The sequence below is a fragment of the Macaca fascicularis genome, chromosome 4, assembly GCF_037993035.2.
Source record: "Macaca fascicularis isolate 582-1 chromosome 4, T2T-MFA8v1.1".
Taxonomy (NCBI): Eukaryota; Metazoa; Chordata; class Mammalia; order Primates; family Cercopithecidae; genus Macaca; species Macaca fascicularis.
This window is the reverse complement of record NC_088378.1, coordinates 111111495-111134301: the sequence shown is the minus strand read 5'-3', so window position 1 is coordinate 111134301 and position 22807 is coordinate 111111495.

Here is a 22807-nt window from a genome sequence, read left to right as displayed (position 1 = left end):
CTAATACTGTGCTTTACCAAGGGTCTTAGCAAACGGCACACCAGGAGATTATAGCCCACACCTGGATGGGAGGGTCCCACACCCACAGGGCCTCCCTCAAGACTAGCGCAGCAGTCTGAGATCTAACTGCAAGGTAGCAGCGAGGCTGGGGGAGGGGAACCCATCATTGCTGAGGCTTAAGTAGGTAAACAAAGCTGCAGGGAAGCTCGAACTGAGTGGAGTCCACCGCAGCTCAAGGGGGCTGGCCTGTCTCTGTAGACTCCATCTCTGGGGACAGGGCATAGCTAAACAAAAAGCAGCAGAAACCTCGGCAGAGGTAAATAACCCTATCTGACAGCTTTGAAGAGAGCAGGGGATCTCCAAGCACGGAGGTTGAGATCTGAGAACGGACAGATTGCCTGCTCAAGTGGGTCCCTGACCCCTGAGTAGCCTAACTGGGAGACATCCCCCACTAGGTGCAGACCGACACCTCACACCTCACACGGCAGGGTATACCCCTGAGACAAAGCTTCCAGAGCAAGAATCGGACAGTAACACTTGCTGTTCAGCAATATTCTATCTTCTGCAGCCTCCACTGCTGATACCCAGGCAAACAGGGTCTGGAGTGGACCTCAAGCAAACTCCAACAGACCTACAGCTGAGGGTCCTGACTGTTACAAGGAAAACTAACAAACAGAAAGGACAACCTCACCAAAACCCCATCAGTTCATCAGCATCATCAAAGACCAAAGGCAGATAAAACCACAAAGATGGGAAAAAAGCAGGGCAGAAAAGCTGGAAATTCAAAAAATCAGAGTGCATCTCCCCCTCCAAAGGAACGCAGCTCATTGCCAGCAATGGATCAAAGCTGCATGGAGAATGACTTTGATGAGTTGAGAGAAGAAGCCTTCAGTCGATCAAACTTCTCAGAGCTAAAGGAGGAACTACGTAACCAGTGCAAAGAAACTAAAAATCTTGAAAAAAGAATGGAAGAATGGATAACTAGAATAATCAATGCAGAGAAGGATAAACGAACTGACAGAGATAAAAACCATGACATGAGAAATACGTGACAAATGAATAAGCTTCAGTAACTGACTCGATCAACTGGAAGAAAGAGTATCAATGATTGAAGATCAAATGAATGAAATGAAGCAAGAAGAGAAGTCTAGAGAAAAAAGAGGAAAAAGAAATGAACAAAGCCTCCAGGAAATATGGGATTATGTGAAAAGACCAAATCTACGTCTGATTGGTGTGCCTGAAAGTCAGGGGGAAAATGGAACCAAGTTGTAAAATACTCTTCAGGATATCATCCAGGAGAACTTCCCCAACCTAGTAAAGCAGGTCAACATTCAAATTCGGGAAATAGAGAGAACGCCACAAAGATACTCCTTGAGAAGAGCAACTCCAAGACACATAATTGTCAGGTTCACCAAAGTTGATATGAAGGAAAAAATGTTAAGGGCAGCCAGAGAGAAAGGTTGGGTTACCCACACAGGGAAGCCCATCAGACTAACAGCAGATCTCTCACAGAAACTCTACAAGCCAGAAGAGAGTGGGGGCCAATATTCAACATTCTTAAAAAAAAGAATTTTCAACCCAGAATTTCATATCCAGCCAAACTAAGTTTCATAAGTGAAGGAGAAATAAAATCCTTTACAGACAAGAAAATGCTTAGAGATTTTGTCACCACCAGGCCTGCCCTACAAGAGACCCTGAAGGAAGCACTAAACATGGAAAGGAACAACCGGTAGCAGTCATTGCAAAAACATGCCAAAATGTAAAGACCATTGATGCTAGGAAAAAACTGCATCAACTAACCAGCAAAATAACCAGCTAATATCACAATGACAGGATGAATTTCACATATAACAATATTAAACTTAAATGTAAATGGACTAAATGGTCCAATTAGAAGATACACACTGGCACATTGGATAAAGAGTCAAGACCCATCAGTTTGCTGTATTCGGGAGACCCATCTCACGTGCAGAGACACACATAGGCTCCAAAATAAAGGGATGGAGGAAGATCTACCAAGCAAATGGAGAACAAAAAAAAGCAGGGGTTGTAATCCTAGTCTCTGATAAAACAGACTTTAAACCATCAAAGATCAAAAGAGACAAAGAAGGCCATTACATAATGGTAAGGGAATCATTTCAACAGGGAGAGCTAACTATCCTAAATATATATGCACCCAATACAGGAGCACCCAGATTCATAAAACAAGTCCTTAGAGACATACAAAGAGACTTAGACTCCCACACAATAATAATGGGAGACTTCAACACCCCACCATCAACATTAGACAGATCAACGAGACAGAAAGTTAACAAGGAAATCCAGGAATTGAACTCAACTCTGCACCGAGTGGACCTCATAGACATCTACAGAACTCTCCACCCCAAATAAACAGAATATACATTCTTCTCAGCACTACATCACACTTATTCCAAAATTGACCACATAGTTGGAAGTAAAGCACTCCTCAGCAAATGTAAAAGAACAGAAATTATAACAAACTGTCTCTCAGACCACAGTGCAATAAAATTAGAACTCAGGACTAAGAAACTCAATCAAAACCACTCAACTACATGGAAACTGAACAACCTGCTCCTGAATGACTACTGGGTGCATAACGAAATGAAGGCAGAAATAAAGATGTTCTTTGAAACCAATGAGAACAAAGGTACAACATACCAGACTCTCTGGGACACATTTAAAGCAGTGTGTAGAGGGAAATTTATAGCACTAAATGCCCACAAAAGAAAGCTCAAAAGATCTAAAACTGACACCCTAACATCACAATTAAAAGAACTAGAGAAGCAAGAGCAAACACATTCAAAAGCTAGCAGAAGGCAAGAAATAACTAAGATCAGAGCAGAACTGAAGGAGATAGACACACAAAAAACCCTCCAAAAAATCAATGAATCCAGGAGTTGGTTTTTTGAAAAGATCCACAAAATTGATAGACTGCTAGCAAGACTAATAAAGAAGAAAAAAGAGAAGAATCAAATAGACGCAATAAAAAATGATAAAGGGGATATCACCACCGACCCCACAGAAATACAAACTACCATTAGAGAATACTATAAACACCTCTACACAAATAAACTAGAAAACCTAGATGAAATGGATAATTTCCTGGACACTTACACTCTCCCAAGACTAAACCGGGAAGAAGCTGAATATCTGAATAGACCAATAGCAGGCTCTGAAATTGAGGCAATAATTAATAGCCTACCAACCAAAAAAAGTCCAGGACCAGACAGATTCACAGCCAAATTCTACCAGAGGTACAAGGAGGAACTGGTACCATTCCTAATGAAACTATTCCAATCAATAGAAAAAGAGATAATCCTCCCTAACTCATTTTATGAGGCCAATATCATCCTGATACCAAAGCCTGGCAGAGACACAACAAAAAAAGAGAATTTTAGACCAATATCCCTGATGGACATCGATGCAAAAATCCTCAATAAAATACTGGCAAACCAAATCCAGCAGCACATCAAAAAGCTTTCCACCATGATCAAGTGGGCTTCATCCCTGGGATGCAAGACTGGTTCAACATACACAAATCAATAAACATAATCCAGCATATAAACAGAACCAAAGACAAAAACTACATGTTTATCTCAATAGATGCAGAAAAGGCCTTTGACAAAGTTCAACAGCCCTTCATGCTAAAAACTCTCAATAAACTAGGTATTGATGTAACATATCTCAAAATAATAAGAGCTATTTATGACAAACCCACAGCCAATATCATACTGAATGGGCAAAAACTGGAAAAATTCCCTTTGAAAACTGGCACAAGACAAGATGCCCTGTCTCACCACTCCTATTCAACATAGTGTTGGAAGTTCTGGCTAGGGCAATCAGGCAAGAGAAAGAAATCAAGGGTATTCAGTTAGGAAAAGAAGAAGTCAAATTGTCCCTGTTTGCAGATGACATGATTGTATGTTTAGAAAACCCCATTGTCTCAGCCCAAAATCTCCTTAAGCTAATAAGAAACTTCAGCAAAGTCTCAGGATACAAAATTAATGTGCAAAAATCACAAGCCTTCTTATACACCTGTAACAGACAGAGAGCCAAATCATGAATGAACTTCCATTCACAATTGCTTCGAAGAGAATAAAATACCTAGGAATACAACTTAGAAGGGATGTGAAGGACCTCTTCAAGGAGAACTACAGACCACTGCTCAGTGAAATAAAAGAGGATGCAAACAAATGGAAGAACATACCATGCTCATGGATAGGAAGAATCAATATCGTGAAAATGACCATACTGCCCAAGGTAATTTATAGATTCAATGCCATCCCTATCAAGCTACCAATGACTTTCTTCACAGAATTGGAAAAAACTGATTTAAAGTTCATATGGAACCAAAAACGACCCTGCATTGCCAAGACAATCCTAATTCAAAAGAACAAAGCTGGAGGCATCATGCTACCTGACTTCAAACTGAACTACAAGGCTACAGTAACCAAAACAGCATGGTACTGGTACCAAAACAGAGATATAGACCAATGGAACAGAACAGAGCCCTCAGGATTAATACCACACATCTACAGCCATCTGAATTTTGATAAACCTGACAAAAACAAGAAATGGGGAAATGATTCCCTATTTAATAAATGGTGCTGGGAAAATTGGCTAGCCATAAGCAGAAAGCTGAAACTGGATCCTTTCCTTACTCCTTATATTAAAATAAATTCAAGATGGATTAGAGACTTAAATATTAGACCTAATACCATGAAAACCCTAGGAGAAAACCTAGGTAATACCATTCAGGACATAGGCATGGGTAAGGACTTCATGTCTGAAACACCAAAAGCAATGGCAACAAAAGCCCAAATTGACAAATGGGATCTAATTAAACTAAAGAGCTTCTGCACAGCAAAAGAAACTACCATCAGAGCGAACAGACCACCTACAAAATAGGAGAAAATTTTTGCAGTCTACTCATCTGACAAAGGGCTAATATCCAGAACGTACAAAGAACTCAAACAAATTTACAAGAAAAAAACAACCCCATCAAAAAGTGGGCAAAGTATATGAACAGACATTTCTCAAAAGAAGACATTCATACAGCCTACAGACACATTAAAAAATGCTTGTCATCACTGGCCATCAGAGAAATGCAAATCAAAACCACAATGAGATACCATCTCACACCAGTTAGAATGGCAATCATTAAAAAGTCAGGAAACAACAGGTACTGGAGACAATGTGGAGAAATAGGAACACTTTTACACTGTTGGTGGGATTGTAAACTAGTTCAACTATTGTGGGAAACCGTGTGGCGATTCCTCAAGGATCTAGAACTAGAAATACCATATGACCCAGCCATCCCATTACTGGGGATATACCCAAAGGATTGTAAATCATGATGCTATAAAGACACATGCACACGTATGTTTATTGCGGCACTATTCACAATAGCAAAGACTTGGAATCAACCGAAGTGTCCATCAGTGACAGACTGGATTAAGAAAATGTGGCACATATACACCATGGAATACTATGCAGCCATAAAAAAGGATGAGTTCATGTCCTTTGTAGGGACATGGATGCATCTGGAAACCATCATTCTCAGTAAACTATCGCCAGAACAGAAAACCAAACACCGCATGTTCTCACTCATAGGTGGGAAGTGAACAATGAGATCACTTGGACATGGGAAGGGGAACATTACACACCAGGGCCTATTATGAGGAGGGGGTGGGGGGGAGGGATGGCACTGGGAGTTGTAACTGATGTAAATGATGAGTTGATGGGTGCTGACAAGTTGATGGGTGCAGCACACCAACATGGCACATGGATACATATGTAACAAATCTGCACATTGTGCACATGTACCCTAGAACTTAAAGTATAATAAAAAAAAATAAAAAAAAAATAATTAAGACCTTGGGAAAGGAATGCATGAGGTCTATAAATGGCCGCTCTGGGAGTGTCTGTCTTATGTGGTTGAGATAAGGACTGAAATATGCCCTGGTCTTCTGCAGTACCCTCAGGCTTATTAGGGTGGGGAAGAAACCCCACCCTGGTAAATTTGAGGTCAGATGGGTTCTCTGCTCTCGAACCCTGTTTTCTGTTGTTGAAGGTATTTATCAAGACAATATATGCACAGCTGAACATAGACCCTTATCAGGAGTTTTTGACTTTGCCCCTTGCCTTTTGGTCTTGCTTTGCCCTTTGCCTTGTGATCTTTATTGGCCTCAGAAGCATGTGATCTTTGTGACCTACTCCCTGTCCATACACCTACCCTTTTGAAATCCTTAATAAAAACTTGCTGCTTTTGCGGCTTAGGTGGGCTTCACGGAACTACCAATATGTGATGTCACCCCTAGCAGCCAAGCTGTAAAATTCCTCTCTTCGTACTCTTTCTCTTTATTTCTCAGACCAGCTGACACTTAGGGAAAATAGAAAGAGCCTATGCTGAGTTGGAAGTGGGTTCCCCTGATAAGGGAGGATTCCGGAAGGACACTATTTTATACTGCTTTGGATCTCTTCATGTTGCCTGAGTGGGTTGTCCACAAATATTATTTAAAATTAAAAAATTTGCTATTACTCGATTGAGAATGATTTTCTTTGTTTGTTTGCTTTATATTTAGATACAGGGTCTCATTCTGTCATCCAAGCTGGAGTGCAGTGGCATGATCACAACTCACTGTGACCTTGAATTGTGACCCCAAGCAATCCTCCTGCTTCAGCCTCCTAAGTAGCTAGGACTACAGGCAGGCACCACCACACCTGGCTAATTATTCTATTTTTTTTTGTATAGATGAAGGTTTTGCTATGTTGCCCAGGCTGGTCTAGAACTCCTAGCCTCAAGCAGTCCTCCTCCCTCGGCCTCCCGAAGTGCTAGGATCACAGGCATAAGCTACTGCACCTGACTATTGTTGTTGTTGTTTTAAACATTTTATTTGGTCATTTTGGAAACTTAATGTCTACTACATTTATCATAATAATTTGAAAATCTTTACATGTTTTATATAGAAAACATCTTCTTAAAATAGGAGGTTTAAAATATTTAAACTTAAGAATCTATTAAAGATGTAAATGACGAGTTGATGGGTGCAGCACACCAACATGGCACAAGTATACATATGTAACAAACCTGCACGTTATGCACATGTACCCTACAACTTAAAGTATAATAATAATAAATTTAAAAAAAACTAATCCATATTATTAAAATAAAAATGATAAAAATATCTGTGTGAACATGGCCTGCATTTTACCCAAGTGTAATCTGACACTTTTTTTCTTTCTCTGTAGGAGGCAACTAATACTGATTGAGTTCTAGTTATATGCTAGGCACTGTGGAGGCCTCCTTATTTTATTGATTCCATATCATACTCTTTTTGGAGGTTTGCTAGATTAGTCTTTGACAATTCTAACTCTCAGACTATAGGGCTTTCTTTACCATTTGCCTTGTGATATTCCTTGGCTGCTGTAAGAACATGACACTAGAAGGCTTGCTTTCCTATTTTTCTTAATGTAAAGTTTATAGATTTTATCAAGTGGAGGAAATGAAATAATGACCTATTTTCTGATCTTTGTATCTTCCCCTATGGTCATGATAATTTCGACTTGCTTGTCACCAGTAATATTTTGATTAAAAACTAAGGGAGCCTCCTCTTATTGCCCCATATTAGAAAGTAAAGTTTGTGGCTGGATCTCATCATTGTCAATCATCTCAGTTTAAAAGAAGGTGGGCAGACCTGCCTAAGGGAAAGTAGCAACCAAGTCCTATTTGTAGAAATTGTTTGTAAACACTGTTTTTGCCTGCCTTCCTAGAATGGGGGCAGGGTATTTATGACTCAATACATAAAACATTTTGAGGGAGGAAACTTCAGTTATCAGGAGCTAAAAATTCAATGTATGTAATTTTTGTGCTTATTAATGCTATCTTGAATGGAAATGAAAAAAGAACTTTATTGAAAAAATAACCTTATAGATATGTCTCTTAAAGTTCTTAACTTTTCACTCACTGCTTTGTAAAAATTAATAAAAATTTCAGACTTGACAAAAGTAGAATGAAATCTCCCCAGACTTTGGCCAAAACTTCCCCACGAACAGAGATTCTTAAATATCTCCTTTTCACACATGAGAAACCTGATGTTCAGGGGAGTTAAGTTACTTGCCCAATGTCTAAGGTTAGAAATAGAAATGTGTCTGTTTCTTTCTACTAAGGCTTAGTTGCCACATCTGTTCATTTAAATGCTCAAAAAGCCTGATGTTTATATAAACTTCAGAATTACTATGTATACTTCACTTTCTCTCCCAGTTTCACTTATAATTTAGCAGGTTGTATTGAAGAGCATAGAAGACTAAACAAGTAAAATGTGTGTTCCTAGGAATCATAGCTAGTGCCTACTTATCTTTTACTTTTTATGACTATTATAAGTTCATAGAGATAGAGAATCTAATACACATGTAACTACATCTCTATTAATGATCACGATGGGATTGAAAGTAGTGAAATAAAGACTAAAGCTTATTTTTTTTCTATGAAGAAAGCATGTGCATTGCTTGCTGTGTTCCACATGGTCACCTTCACCTGAAAAATGAGTATTTGAAAACAGGAAAACACAGTAATAATTCCTGAAACTGCCATCTACTGTGTGTTGGACCAATTTCTCTATTATTAGGAAAACCAAGGACTTGGCTGGAAACCATCCCATGTGTTGGAAGGGCTTGAAGAATTGAACTTCTCCATTAGCAAGAATCAGTTTCAGTGGAAATCAGGGACTGGTTGGACCATAAAGAATTGTTGGCATGACAAAAATGTTTAAGTACTTTGAACATTTGTCTGTTTCATGCAAAATGTCTGCATGTGTGGGTTTCTTTACCTTATGGAATGAGAAATGAGTGAAAAGAAAATTATACTATGAATGGAAAAAATGTGAAAACAAAAAAGGAAACATTTTCATTATTTGCTGGGTTAAAAGTCAAAAACTTACACATTATGGAATCTGACTTGGCTATATGTCATTGATGCACAATAGCTAGAATTTAGTAATATTAAAACTAGTCATGAAAAAAGCAATTTACCAATATTATGAAGAAAAAGTAAACTGAGAGGCGATTTTATGATTTAGGAGAGGTTACATGTATAGTTGTAAATCATAAGTTATAACAGGAAGGACTGCTATAACATAAAAGAAGTCAGCAAATAAGCAAGACTTGAGTATATGAGAAAAGTAACTGGACATATTGTCTATCTTGCAAAATGTGTGAACCAGAATTCTTGGTATAATATTTTAATGAATACTCTGGATTCTAAAGTATTCTAATCAAATTGTTATTTTATAGAATATCAAGGTATATCTTTGGTTAATTTTGTGTTAGAATTCTATGTGGATGTCACCCATTTTCTGGCACCTTTAATCAAATCTTCTAGACTTTCTTTCTGTAAAAGTAATTTCATTACTCTGACTATTCCAATACATATGTATGTATGTATGTATTTATGTATCGATCTATCATCTATCTATCTATCTTCTATCTATACATCCATTCATGTATCTTCATCTGCCGTCTGTGTATATAATCCATTTATATACATCCACACATCCACACAAATTTTGGGTTAATCTATCTTTCAAACTTTCACTGAGCCTTTAAGCATCAAAACTGTGGCTTGCCCTATTGTTAAATTCACTAGCCCTTATGTTACTTGTCATATTATTTCTTTCCATTTCTAAAAGCTATTTCTTTGGGAGTTATAAAGGTACTCATCTTGGTTAATTTTTGAGTACTTTGCCTTTCACTAAGGAACTAGCCTATGAAAACCATCACAATTAGTTTTTATTATTGCTATTAAGTTTAAATATTTAACCAACTTTTTTTTTTTTTTTTTTTTTTTTTTTTTTTTTTTTTTTTTTTTGCTCTGCACTATATGATGGGTGCTAGACACTCAACAGACATGGTCACTGTCCTCAGTTCTATAAAAGACAATCAGGAAACGCTTCCCTAAATTAGCAAGGTGAAGTGTTAGCACCTGTTATGGAGGGGCAGATGAAAGCATTTTAGGCAGAGGGAAACAACACAAAATCTCTACTTCAGGAAAGAGTGTGGCATATTCTAGGAATTAAGAAACACAGTTTCTTAAAGATCAAGATTGATCCCTAGTGTCACTATGAGAGACTGGTTTATGTAAGCCAGATACAAAACTTCATCTCATTATTTCATAGTTACACTCTTAAGACATGATTAAACATTTTTTCCTGTAAACTACTATTATTCTAACCCTCAAATGTCTTCCATTTGTTAACAATTTTAACTTTTGGAAGTTAAACACAAGTAGAATATCAAGGAATATAGGAATAACATGTTTGCATTAATATATTTGATAAAGTGATCTAGAAGTATTAATTTTTTTCTTATCACAAATATGAATATGATGTTACAATAAAATATCCAAATAATGCAAAGCTGGATATAGTACAACTGGTGATTGACTCCTGTACTCTTTTTATCCCAGCCTCTGTTTCTAAAATAGGGAAGAGAGAGCTAAAGCTCTCTCACCCACCATCTCATCTTCTGGGTGGTGGGTGAGGCAGGATAGAGAAATAGTAGATAGTCCAGTCTCAGAAAGCTAGGATATGGCAGGTAGGTCTTTATGTCCCTTTATTTTCCTGGCTTAATCTCTCCAGCTTCACTAACTGGGAGTTTCCTGGATTCCCTAATGCTGTTCTGGAAGTCCCAGCCAGGGATTAAAGAGAAGATAGATCAGATCTAGAAGTACTGTTATAGCCCAGCTTGTGAGCGCCCAGAGATTGCTGAGCTCTTTTAGAGGCACTACCATAAATTGTCCCAGTAGTTAGGACATTGTTGCTTCTGACTGTTACTACTGGACTTGGGACCATTTCTCCTCTCTAATTTCCCTCTGAAGCTGATGGTCTTGTGATATTGCTGAGGGTTTTGAGTGAGATGGAAAGTACAGATAGGAGAGGCTCACAGAGATGAAGTCTTGATCTGGAACTGAGTTATGAACTTAAGCTCACTTGACTTAACTACATTTAGCACAAAACATCTAGAACATCCACACAAATAGGGAGTTTAGAGTTAATAAAGCAATACTAAAAGCCATATTTTTTGTACTACTGAATTTTAAGTACTAGTCTATCTGTGAAGTATAATGTCAAGCATACTCGAAAAAGAGGAGAGTAGATTCTAATTTTATTATATGTACTTTTTTACTTTTCAAAAAGAAAACTGACTTTGAAATTCCTAATTTTAGTTATATTTGTGAACAGCAAAATGACTTGAAATTCTGCTTTACCTTGTTCACAGTAGATTCCAGTGGTTCCTAGAGGACAGAAACAGGTGTATCCATGAGGTAATGAAATGCAGGTTGCTCCTCTGCTACAGTGGTGTGGAGGGTCATGTTCAGGATCACAGATGGAAACTGTCTCTGTGCAGAATGCTCCTTTCCACCTAGTGGTACAGTTGCAGCTGTGGGTTGAGAGAAAGTCACATGGTTTGAGCACTTGGGTAGAGATGGATACATACTATGTGTTGCCTTGATGCTAACTTGTCAATTTTAACTGAAGTTCCAAGAGATCAAAATGAATTGTGATTCAAACTCTAAGACCTAAATTGTCAAAGGAGAGAGTTAATAACTGGTTACAGGATTACTGGACTCCACATCAAAGACTTTAAAAGATTCAGAGTGTAAAAGTAGAAAGATAATTTTTTGAGAATCGTTTCTTTGGACAAAATTGCATTGTAAGTCTCTCTCCCAACTCCCACACCACCACCAAGAGAAAAAGCTGTGCATGGTATTGCTGTCTCCTAACTTCAAGCCTAGTGGAAAGAGATTTAGCAGGACCACTTGGAGAGCTTGGTATGTGTTCCCTGGCATTGGCAAACTCACAGGCTCAGCTCCTGGGGTTGCAGAAAGAGCTGCAAACATGCTGAAGACAAGTCAAATGTGAGTGAATCCCAGGAAAGGGATGTTCATAGTCAGGAACAACAGCTTGAGGATATATAAAAATGAATCTTGACCAAGAGTTGTCCTTCTGGCTAAGATACCTGGGCAGTAAGAGGTTTCTGGCTAGAGCAGAAGCTGAGGGGTAATGGGGAATACTCAGCTGAAAGAGAGACCTTGTCTGGGTTTAGAGAGTGATATTGGGGGGAGCCCAGAAGAAAACTTTCCGATAGACCCATCAAAGGCAGAGTTGTCAGACAAAACGCAGAGCATCTAGTTAAATTTAAACATGAGTTAAACAATGAATAACTTTTCTTAGTAGAAGTATGTCCTGATATGGTTTGGCTGTGTTCCCACCCAAATCTCATCCTGAATTGTAGTTCCTGTAATCCCCATGTGTTATGGGAGGGACTAGGTGGAGAAAATTGAATCATGGGGGAGGTTTCCCCCATCCTGTTCTCATGATAATGAGTTAGTACTCATGAGATCTGATGGTTTTATAAGGGGCTTCCTTCTTCACTGGGCGCTCATTCTTCTTCCTGCCACCACATGAAGAAGGACATGTTTGCTTCCCCTTCCACCATGATGTAAGTTTTCTGAGGCCTCCCCAGCCATGCTGAACTGTGAGTCAATTAAACCTCTTTCCTTTATAAATCACCCATTTTCAAGTATGTCTTTATTAGCAGCATGAGAACGGACTAATACATGTCCCATACAATATTTGAACTTTAAATAATATTTGAGATTTTATTGTTATATATCTTGATATATAGATACATATATATACATATATATACATGCACACATATATATATATAGTTGATAAATTGTTGTTTGTCTGAAATTCAAATTTATCTGGGCACCATGTGTTTATTTTCCCCTCCCTGCTTCCCTCCCTACCTGCCTTTTTCCCTTTCTTCCTTCCCTTTCTCTCCCCACCATACCCCTTCCTTTCTTCTTCTTCTGAAAACACTACACTAAAGAGTACATGAGAGAAAGGGTGAACTTAAAATTCCTGTTACCGTCAGAGAGCCATAAACCACCGTGCCAGTCTAAAGAGCACATTCTAGAACTGGGTGTGAGATATAGGGGTCAGAAACTGTTAAACTGGAAAAGGACAGCAGTTGATCACACCTTCCCAGACCTTTTAGTTATGTCATATACTTTTATATGCTTGTTGCATCTAAATTAATAGTTGTGCAAAAAAAGTTCGGAAAATTGTATAGGGTTCTCCAAAATAGAGACAAACAAAATACAGAATTAATCTGCTACAAAATTACATTTTTTGAAGATTATTTTTGAAGATCAAAAAGAGTATAGAATGTATAAAGACTTCTTATACAAAAAAGAGAATGAGTAATTTCGCAAAAGAAATAAAACTATAGTAAAAATTCTTATTAAATAATTTTTAAACACGATGCTCTGTCATTACTTTTAAAAGTGACGATTGCGCCATCTAGTGGTTCATTTTTATCTACTTGAAAAAAGCTTAACAAAATTATTCTCACTGCCTTATAGATGGAACTCACAATGGTAAAATATTTATTTTATTTAATTCGCTTACACTTTATTGTATATATTTAAGGTATATAACATAGTGTTATGGGAATAAAATACTTGCTTGGATATTAAAGTAGATAAATCACATTAAGCATAATATAATATAGATGCTAAAATCTTATTTGAAAAAAATAACAAATCAGAGCATCATATAGTTTGTTTCAGAATTTTTAGGTCTGAAACAATTAGCTATATGTTTAATATATAATTAGTGATTATATAATTCTAATGAGAATGATTTTGTGCAAGGTCAAATTTTTCTTTTTGTTCCTTGGTTTCTATAACACCCTGTGAAATATAGATAATAAAAAATTTCAAGCCTTCATTAGTTATTCTCTACTTTGGGTGATATTTTTCTGACCCTTGATGTTAATTCATTAATATTTCTTCCCTTAACCACATATACTACTCTGCCCTGAGGAAAAGTAGATTTTGTAGAAGTGTGTGTGTGAGGTGAGGTGTCTATATAGTGGGCAATGTAAAAACAAAACAAAGACAGGTTGGTATCTATTTAAAGAATATTTATTATTTTTTACAGGCTAGCTGTCTGTGCTTATCTTAGGATTGAGGATAGTACTGTGCTTGGTACTGAGATTCTACAACACAGGAGGGTCCATTTTTGACCTCATGGACTTCTGTATTTTGGAGAAATCAGATTAGTAAGGACACAATTTTAATAAGATGGGACGAGTTCTAAAATGGTTATTATGGTATCCTGTGGATGGATATCTAAGTAATTTTAGTGGATTACTTAGGGAAGGCTAAGGGAAGGCTTAGGAAAGGCTGCCAAAGTGAAATTTGCCCATATAAATGCATGCACTGAGAGGAGGTGTCAAAGGACTTTGAACAACAGGCTGAGACAATTCAACTTTTTAAAAAAAACTATTAATTTTTGTGGGTACAGAGTAGGTGTACATATTTATGGGGTACATGACATGTTTTGGTATAGGCATGCAATGTGTGACAATCACATCATGGAAAATAGGGTATCCATCCCCTCAAGCATTTGTCTTTTGTGTTACAAACAATCCAATTATACTCTCTTAGTTATTTTAAAATGTACAATTAAATTATTATTGACTATAGTCACCCTGTTGTGCTATCCAATACTAGTTCTTGCTCATTCATTCTCACTACTTTTTTGTACCCGCTAACCATCCCTACCTCCCTGTTACCTACCACCCTTCTCAGCCTCTAGTGACCATCCTTCTACTCTCTATCTCCATGAGTTCAACTGTTTTGATTTTTAGAACCCACAAATAAGTGAGAATATGTGATGTTTGCCTTTCTGTGCCTGGCTTCAGTTCAATTTTTAAGTGACAGGTGTATACAAAATGACACGAATGATGAGGCACACTTTAAGAATATTGATCTGTTATGTGTAGGATGATTGCATAGTTTAACAATAAGCTCTCTGGTGACGTAATTTTAATCTTAGTGAGATCGTAGCATATTTTTGCTACTAGAAAAGGGGCCGGCAACCTTTTTTTTGTAAAGGGCAAGGCAGTTTACAGTTTTGCTTTGTGGGCCATATAGACACTGTAGCAATAATTAAACTCTGCCATTGTTGAAAGCAGCCACAGAAAACACACAAATGGTGTGGCTGTATCCCAATAAATTTTAGTTACACAAATAGGTGGTAGGCCAGATTTGGCCCATATGCCATAGTTTTCTGACCCCAGCACTCTAGACCATTAATTCCAGAGCTAGGGTCTGTTTTGTTTTTTATTATTGTCTCAAGGCCCAAAACAGTTCTTGGTTTATTGTAAGTTTTAATTGACTATTCAAGGAATAAACACATAAATGAATAAATATAATAGGTCATGGCTGGGATAAGAAAGAAGATGGAGGCAAAAGTCCTGAATAGGAAAATTGCTGTGGGGATGCAGAGGTTGAAGTGTAGATGTGAGAGGCATTTTCAAGGCTTTGGTAAGTGTGTTGGTATGAAAGAAGAAAAATTATAGTAATGACAAACATTATTTGATGCTTACCATGTGTCAGGCACTCTTCTAACCTTTTTAGTTTCTCTATTACCTTATAAGAAGGGTACTATCATCATCCTCATTTTGAAGAGGAGGAATCTGAGGAACAGAGAGGTTAAGTCTGCTAATAAGTGAGGAAGTCCACGCTTTAGTTACCATTTTATGTCTCTCAATCCTGTGGAAGTGTTGGGACCGTGAAAGAGCATGGTGTTGTTAGTGAAATAGGGACAACTGGATAGCAATATAGTAAAGGGAAAACATAAAGAATCTACTTTTATAGGCTTTATTCCTGGGATGCAAGACTGGTTCAACATATACAAATTGATAAATGTGATTCACCACATAAATAGAATTAAAAGCAAAAACCATATCATGTTCTCAACAGATGCAGAAAAGACTTTGATAAAATTTAACTTTCTTTTGTGTTAAAAACCCTCAACAAACGAGACATTGAAGGACCATACTTCAAAATAATAAGAGCAGTCTATGACAAATCCATAGCCAAACATCATCCTGAACAGGCGAAAGATCGAACCATTCCCCTTAAGAACTGCAACAAGACAAGGGTGCCCACTCTCGCCACTGTTATTCAACACAGTAATGGAAGTGCTAGCCACAGCAATCATGCAAGAGAAAGAAAGAAAAGATATCCAAATAGAAAGAGAGGAATTCAAGTCATCTCTCCTTGCAGATGATATTATTCTATACTGAGAAAATCCCATGGACTCTGCCAAAAGGCTCCTAGAACTTATAAATAATTTCAGTAAAATTTCAGAATACAAAATCGCTGTACAAAAATCAGTAGCATGCCTATACACCAATTACGTCCAAGCTGAGAACAAAAGCAAGAATGAAATCCCATTTACAATAGCCACAAAAAGAATGAAGTACCTAGGAACACAGAACCAAGGAGGTGAAAGATCTTTATAATGATAATTACCAAACACTGATGAAGGAAATCAGAGATGACACAAACAAATGAAAAAAGATTTCATGCTCATAAATGGGAAGAATCAATATTGTTAAAATGGATATACTGACCAAAGCAATTTACAGATTCAATGTTATTCCTATAAACTACCAACATAATTTTTCACAGAATTAAAAAAATTATTCTAAAATTCATATGGAAACAAAAAAGAGGCTAAATAGCCGAAACAATCCTAAGCAAAAAGCACAAGGCCAGAGGCATCACTCTACCTAACTTCAAACTATACTACAAGCCTACAGTAATCAAAATAGCATGGCACTGGTACAGAAACAGACACACAGACCAATGGACAGAACAGAGAACCTAGAAATAAAGTCATACACCTAAAAGCACCTGATCTTCAACAAAGTCAATGATAAGCAATGGGGAAAGGGCTTCCTATTCAATAAATGGTGCTGGAATAACTGGCTAGCCATATGCAGAAGATTGAAACTAGACCCCTTCCCTTCACTATATATGTTATGAAAATTAACTCAAGATGGACTAAAGACTTAAATGTAAGACCTAAACCTATAAAAACCCTAGAAGAAAACCTAGGAAATACCATTCTAGACATCAGGCTTGGTAAAGAATTTACGACTAAGTCCCCAGAAGCAATTTCCATAAAAGCAAAAATTGACAAATGGGACCTAATTAAACCAAAGAGCTTCTGCACAGCAAAAGAAACTATCAATAGAGTAAACAGACAACCTACCGAATGGGAGAAAATATTCACACACTACACAACAACAAAAGTCTAATGTCTAGAATATATAAGGAACTTAAACAATTCAACAAGCAGAAAACAGATAACCCCATTAAAAAAATGGGCAAATGACATGAACAGACACTTCTCAAAAGAAGACATACATGAAACCAACAAATAGATTAAGTAATGCTCAACATCACTAATCGTTAGAGAAATGCAAACCAAAACCACAATGAGATACCAACTCACACCAATCAGAATGGCCATTATAAAAAAGTAAAAAAAAAAAAATGACAGCCATTGGTGAGGTTGCAATGAAAAGGGCACACTTAAACATTGCTAGTGGGAATGTAAATTACTTCAGCCACTGTGAAAAGCAGTGTGGATATTTCTTAAAAAACTTAAAACAGAGCTACCATTCAACCCAGCAATCCCATTACTGGCTATACACCCAAAGGAATATAAATCATTCTATGAAAAAGACATATGCATCTGTATGTTAACCGCAGCACTATTCACAATAGCAAAGACATGGAATCAACCTATATGCCCATCAACAGGGTACTGGATAAAGAGAATGTGGTACATATTCATCATGGAATACTACACAGCCATTGAAAAAATGAAATCATGTCCTTTGTAGAAACATGAATGCAGCTGGAGGCCATTATCTTATGCAAACTAACATAGGAACAGAAAACTAAATACTGCATATTCTCATTTATAAGTAGGAGCTAAACAATGAGTACATATGGACACAAACAAATGGGAACGATAGGCACTGGGGACTACTTGATGTAGGAAGGTGGGAGGCAATGTGGGGTGAAAAACTACCTATTGGGTACTATGCTCACTATCTGGGTGATGGAATTATTTGTACACCAAACCTCAGCAACACACACTTATGTAACAAACCTGCACATGTACATCCTGAACCTAAAATAAAAGTTGAAAAAACAAAGCCACTTTTAGCTAGACTGCATTGGAGGTAAGAGTAGGTGATAAAATAGCTTTTTTTTTTTTTTTTTTTCTATAAGCATCTAGGGACATGGCTTGTAAATTTGATGATAGTTCAGGACATAAGGCAGATTTAATTAAATAGACTAGCAGGCAAAGAGCTGGGAAACATGCACCCGGCATACAATAGCTAAGACTACTTAAATCATACTGAGGAATCATTGACACTATACAGAGCACTGTTTTCTTATTTCAAGACCATTCAAAAAATGTTACATATCCTTAATTGTCAGTACAAGGAAAAATTTGTGGGTTCTTCTGTCTCCAAACATAAACAGATGATAGCAGAGAATAAAATATTAAACACTTTGGAAATGTAACAGCTCATCATGATAGTAAATCTAGAGATGAATATTAGAGTGTGTTCTTACTAATATAGTTAATTATTTTACTTCTGTGCATTTAGAATGAAACTGATTTGAATTCCTAAATTGCAGATATATTGTTTAGTTCTGACTGTCAATTTTATAGCTTAGAACCTCTATGGGTTAATTTTTCCTCATTACTATAGAAATTCAACATGAAGAATTTAATTTTCTTGTAGTTAGGTAAGTCTAAGACTGTAAGAGTTTAGTATGAACATGGATATAAAAAATTAACTGAAAATGAGATAATAGAAGATTTAATATTTTTTGTTAAATATCATTCACTTACTAAATATTACCAAAGAGGGATTATAGAGCAGCATTGTACATCGTTACCAAGGTGAGTACAAAATAGAAAACATGGACTTGTTCCTCACCCTGAGGACTTGCTACTTTATTTAGAATAATGTATTTGTATGAAATATATAATATATAAAATATAATATTCAAAGTTTCTTAGGGCTTTACCTTAGTGCCAGGCACCATTTTAAGTACTTTAGATATAGTAATTTGTTTAATCACCATATAAAACCTACAAAGTAATACTATTATTCGCCCTCAGATTGCAGATGAGAAGCTAATACAGAAAAATATAACCTCTGCTTAGCCTACTTTTTCAGGTTACCTATCAAATATGGATTTTGATGCTTTGGATAAGAGAGATTCTTCTTTATATGTTGAGGCTGAGATAAGAACAGTAAAGAAAGTTCTTGGAGAAAATTTACTTTGAGCTGGATCTGTAAAAATGTTCTGGTTATAGATTTGTGGGTTTTCTATGCATAAGCAAAAGCACAGACACAAAATCTATGTGGTGTGATGATAAAGTCATATGAATAATAGAATAAATGCATGTAATTTAGCAATGGGTGATCACATGACCTAAAGGAATCTAGTTCTGCATATATAACTTATTTCTCTGCTATTTAAATAAAAAGGGAAACATAGCTGAATTATTTTCTCAGGTCATCTCCTGTGTGGATGACTAATTCATATAAAATTGCTTTCCTTTATGGCTTATTTCCATTTGAGTAACAAGTTAGGAGAATAAGGTAAGTGTGATATGATGTATAACATTTTATCTGCCAAAATTTGCTGGATTTTAAATGACATGCTCAAAATTTGAGCCTTTGAAGAATATACAATCAAGTGCTAAAACAAATGAACCTCATCGTACACTGGAATGTGATGGCATATTGAAACTCAACATGCTTACTAGGACAGGTTGCTATAATAATCACTCTACCTGCTGACATTCCCCCATGGCCTTCGTTTCTTTGCTGGTGAGATACTCACCTAGGTCCTTGGTGATACCTCACAGAGTTTAAGAAGGATGAGATGAAAGGATGAGACTCTTTATGTACTATTGAAAATACTGGCAGTTGTCTGTAGGCTTTATTTTGTAGTTCTCCAGGTGTAAGGGCTTGAACATTGTAGTATATTAACAGTTGGAATCAGAATTCCTATTAAGGAGAGAACTGTCTTTGGGAAACTACATGAGCTGCTTGGAGTAGACAGTGAAACCTGGTTGCATTGGGATGAACATGAGCCTGGACTACAAAATACGATGATAAATTATTCTACCTGAGACCAGGAGGGAATTGTGGTTTGTTTTAACCTACAGACTCAGTTGGAAAAAAGCAAAGCAAAGGACAGAAGACAAAAATGGGTAGAATTGCCATGTATTTACTGCAGTGGTGCGGTGACCAAAATACAAGTTGGAAGTTGTTTAGGTGGTCATGATATAAACTTTTTTCCTTCAACATTGTCACCTCTCTCCACCCCCCTGCACCAATCTAAACAATCTGTTCTAAAAGTGGAAATGGCTTTGTTAATTTGATAGAAATTAAAGAAGTTGATTATAGCTTTTAGGCATCTGTGATATGGAATAGTCACTATGGGTGAAAGACTGTTGAGCTAGAGACGACTTGAGAACATAAACCTTCCTTTTGGAATCTTCACAATTTATGTAGATGTCAAGGGTCTGGTAGAAAGTAACTGACATCTGAGCTATAAAAAGACCATGAGAGAAAAGAGTTTACTCTTAAGCCACAGTGTAGGGAGGCTTGATGAAAATCCACAGTGAATTCTTACCTCTGACTCTTATTTTCCAGCTGCTTAAATAATAAAGAAACAAAAAAATGCAAGCTTATTTTAGAATCTATGCTCTTCAAATAAGTTTTTCATATTTTCTGACTATGGAAAGATAATTTTCTGAAAATGTCTCATCTTTGGCCAGTGGGAGTCTCTTTAAGTTGGCTCCTGTTGCCTTTTAATATAACCATAGTTGTCTTTGTTAACATTCTTGCTTTCAGGCATTAAAAAGATATCTAGGCTTATATAATATATTTTCTCTCCTAGAGCTGAGTGTAAAAGTCTCCAAGAAGTCTTGGTTCATTTTAGTGGAAAATGGTATTTGGAGATGACAATTTTGGCACTAGAGGTGTTCATCACTAGAGGTGTTTCTAAATCTTTTTAGCGGATATAGCTGGGAAAATTTTTTTAAAAAGAAAGATTTTTTTTTTTGAGATGGAGTCTTGCTCTGTCGCCCAGGCTGGAGTGCAATGGTGCAATCTCGGGTCACTGCAGCCTCTTCCTCCCGGGTTCAAGTGATTCTCCCTCTTCAGCCTCCTGAATAGAAAGTTAAGTAATGTGTTCATACATTAATTCCAATTCATATTAAGGAGTAGAGTGATTTTTACTTCTTTGATTTTATGCCTAGATCTCTTTCATGCTGAAAATTCTAGTTCCTAATGATTAATATTAATTGTTCATTTGGTTTATGTATATTTATCTGTTATATAAATATAATGCTATTTGTGTAGTTTTATATATAGTTTTAAAATAACAATATCAATGTTACCACTAACATCAAGACTACAGGATGCAATAGAATATCTTTATGGTTCTTTTTGTTTTAGGCCATAATCCACTGTATAGTAAACATATTGTGTTTTAAGATCCATTGAATTAAATCTTTTCTGCTTGGTTATGCTACCAACTTGAAGTACAGTTGAATTTATTCATTTCCTTATTTTCCTTCAGTATTCAAAGAGTGGTCTTTTTCTTTTTTGATTTACCATGTGAAACATTTTACCTGGTTCCAAATAAAAACTAAAAACAAATTATAGTTACAAAGTCTAGCTTTTATCCTTTTACTACTTCTTGTTTTCTCCCTCACCCTATAGATAACCATTTATAAATTGTGTATGTGTAATCTTGCATTTTTTTCTTAGAAAAATATAAGCCTATTTGTATGTGTATCTATATTTATGTATTTATATCTGTTTATATCTATTATCCCCTTTTCTTACATGTTTCTTTACCCTGACTTTTTTCACTTAATAAGTCCTGAGGATCACTCCATAGCAACATATAAAAGGTCTATATATATATATATATGTATATATATGAAGTCCTCCATTACATAAACATTCCTTAGCTTTTTCAACCAGATACCTAGTGATGAACATTTGAGCGGTTTCCAGTCTTTGTTTTAACAAATAGAGAAATTAGGTTGCTCTAATACATAATAGTGTCTGCTTCTCTATAGCCTCACTACTAGATTAATCATATTTTTAGGTTTTTGCCAACCTCATAGGTGAGAAAAATTATCTATCTAAAATTGGAATCTCTAGAAGACAGAGTTAAGGGCAATTCCAAGGAAGTAAGGAATACTCTTTCAAGGAAGTAACAGTGAGAGAGAAGCAAAGGGAGGAGGAAAAAAGGAGAACTAGTACAAGGTAATGAGTTACCAAGCTGGCCATAGCTTCACAAGAAACACAGCTGATTGCTTGGTAAGGAGAGAGTGTTTCTTGGAAGGTGGGATAGAGTAGTACAATTAATTTGTTTGCTATGCAGAGAGAAAAAGAATAACAGGAAGAGGCGGGTTGATAACAGTCATACATAGCTTGACAACAGATTAAAAATTTACATTTTGCTGCATTGGCAATGGAAAACCAGGAAACATTTTGAGCAGGAAAATGATTAAGAGCAAAGAGGATTTTAGGAAGATCTGGATTAAGGTTAGGAGTGTTTAGGGAACAGGTCACCAGTTGGAAAACAATTACATGTCCAGCTGAGGAGTAATAGAAGACTGAATTAAGCATTGTTGGACAAATATATAAAAGAAGACAGTCTGGGCAAAGGATGCTTAATTTGGGAACTTTGGCAGACCTTAGAGAACCTATTATTGGGTTCTAGGGGTTTGTAAACCTCTAAAATGATAAGCACATTTTTGTGTTCCAAGTATGTTCAGTTTTTAGGGGAAAGGGT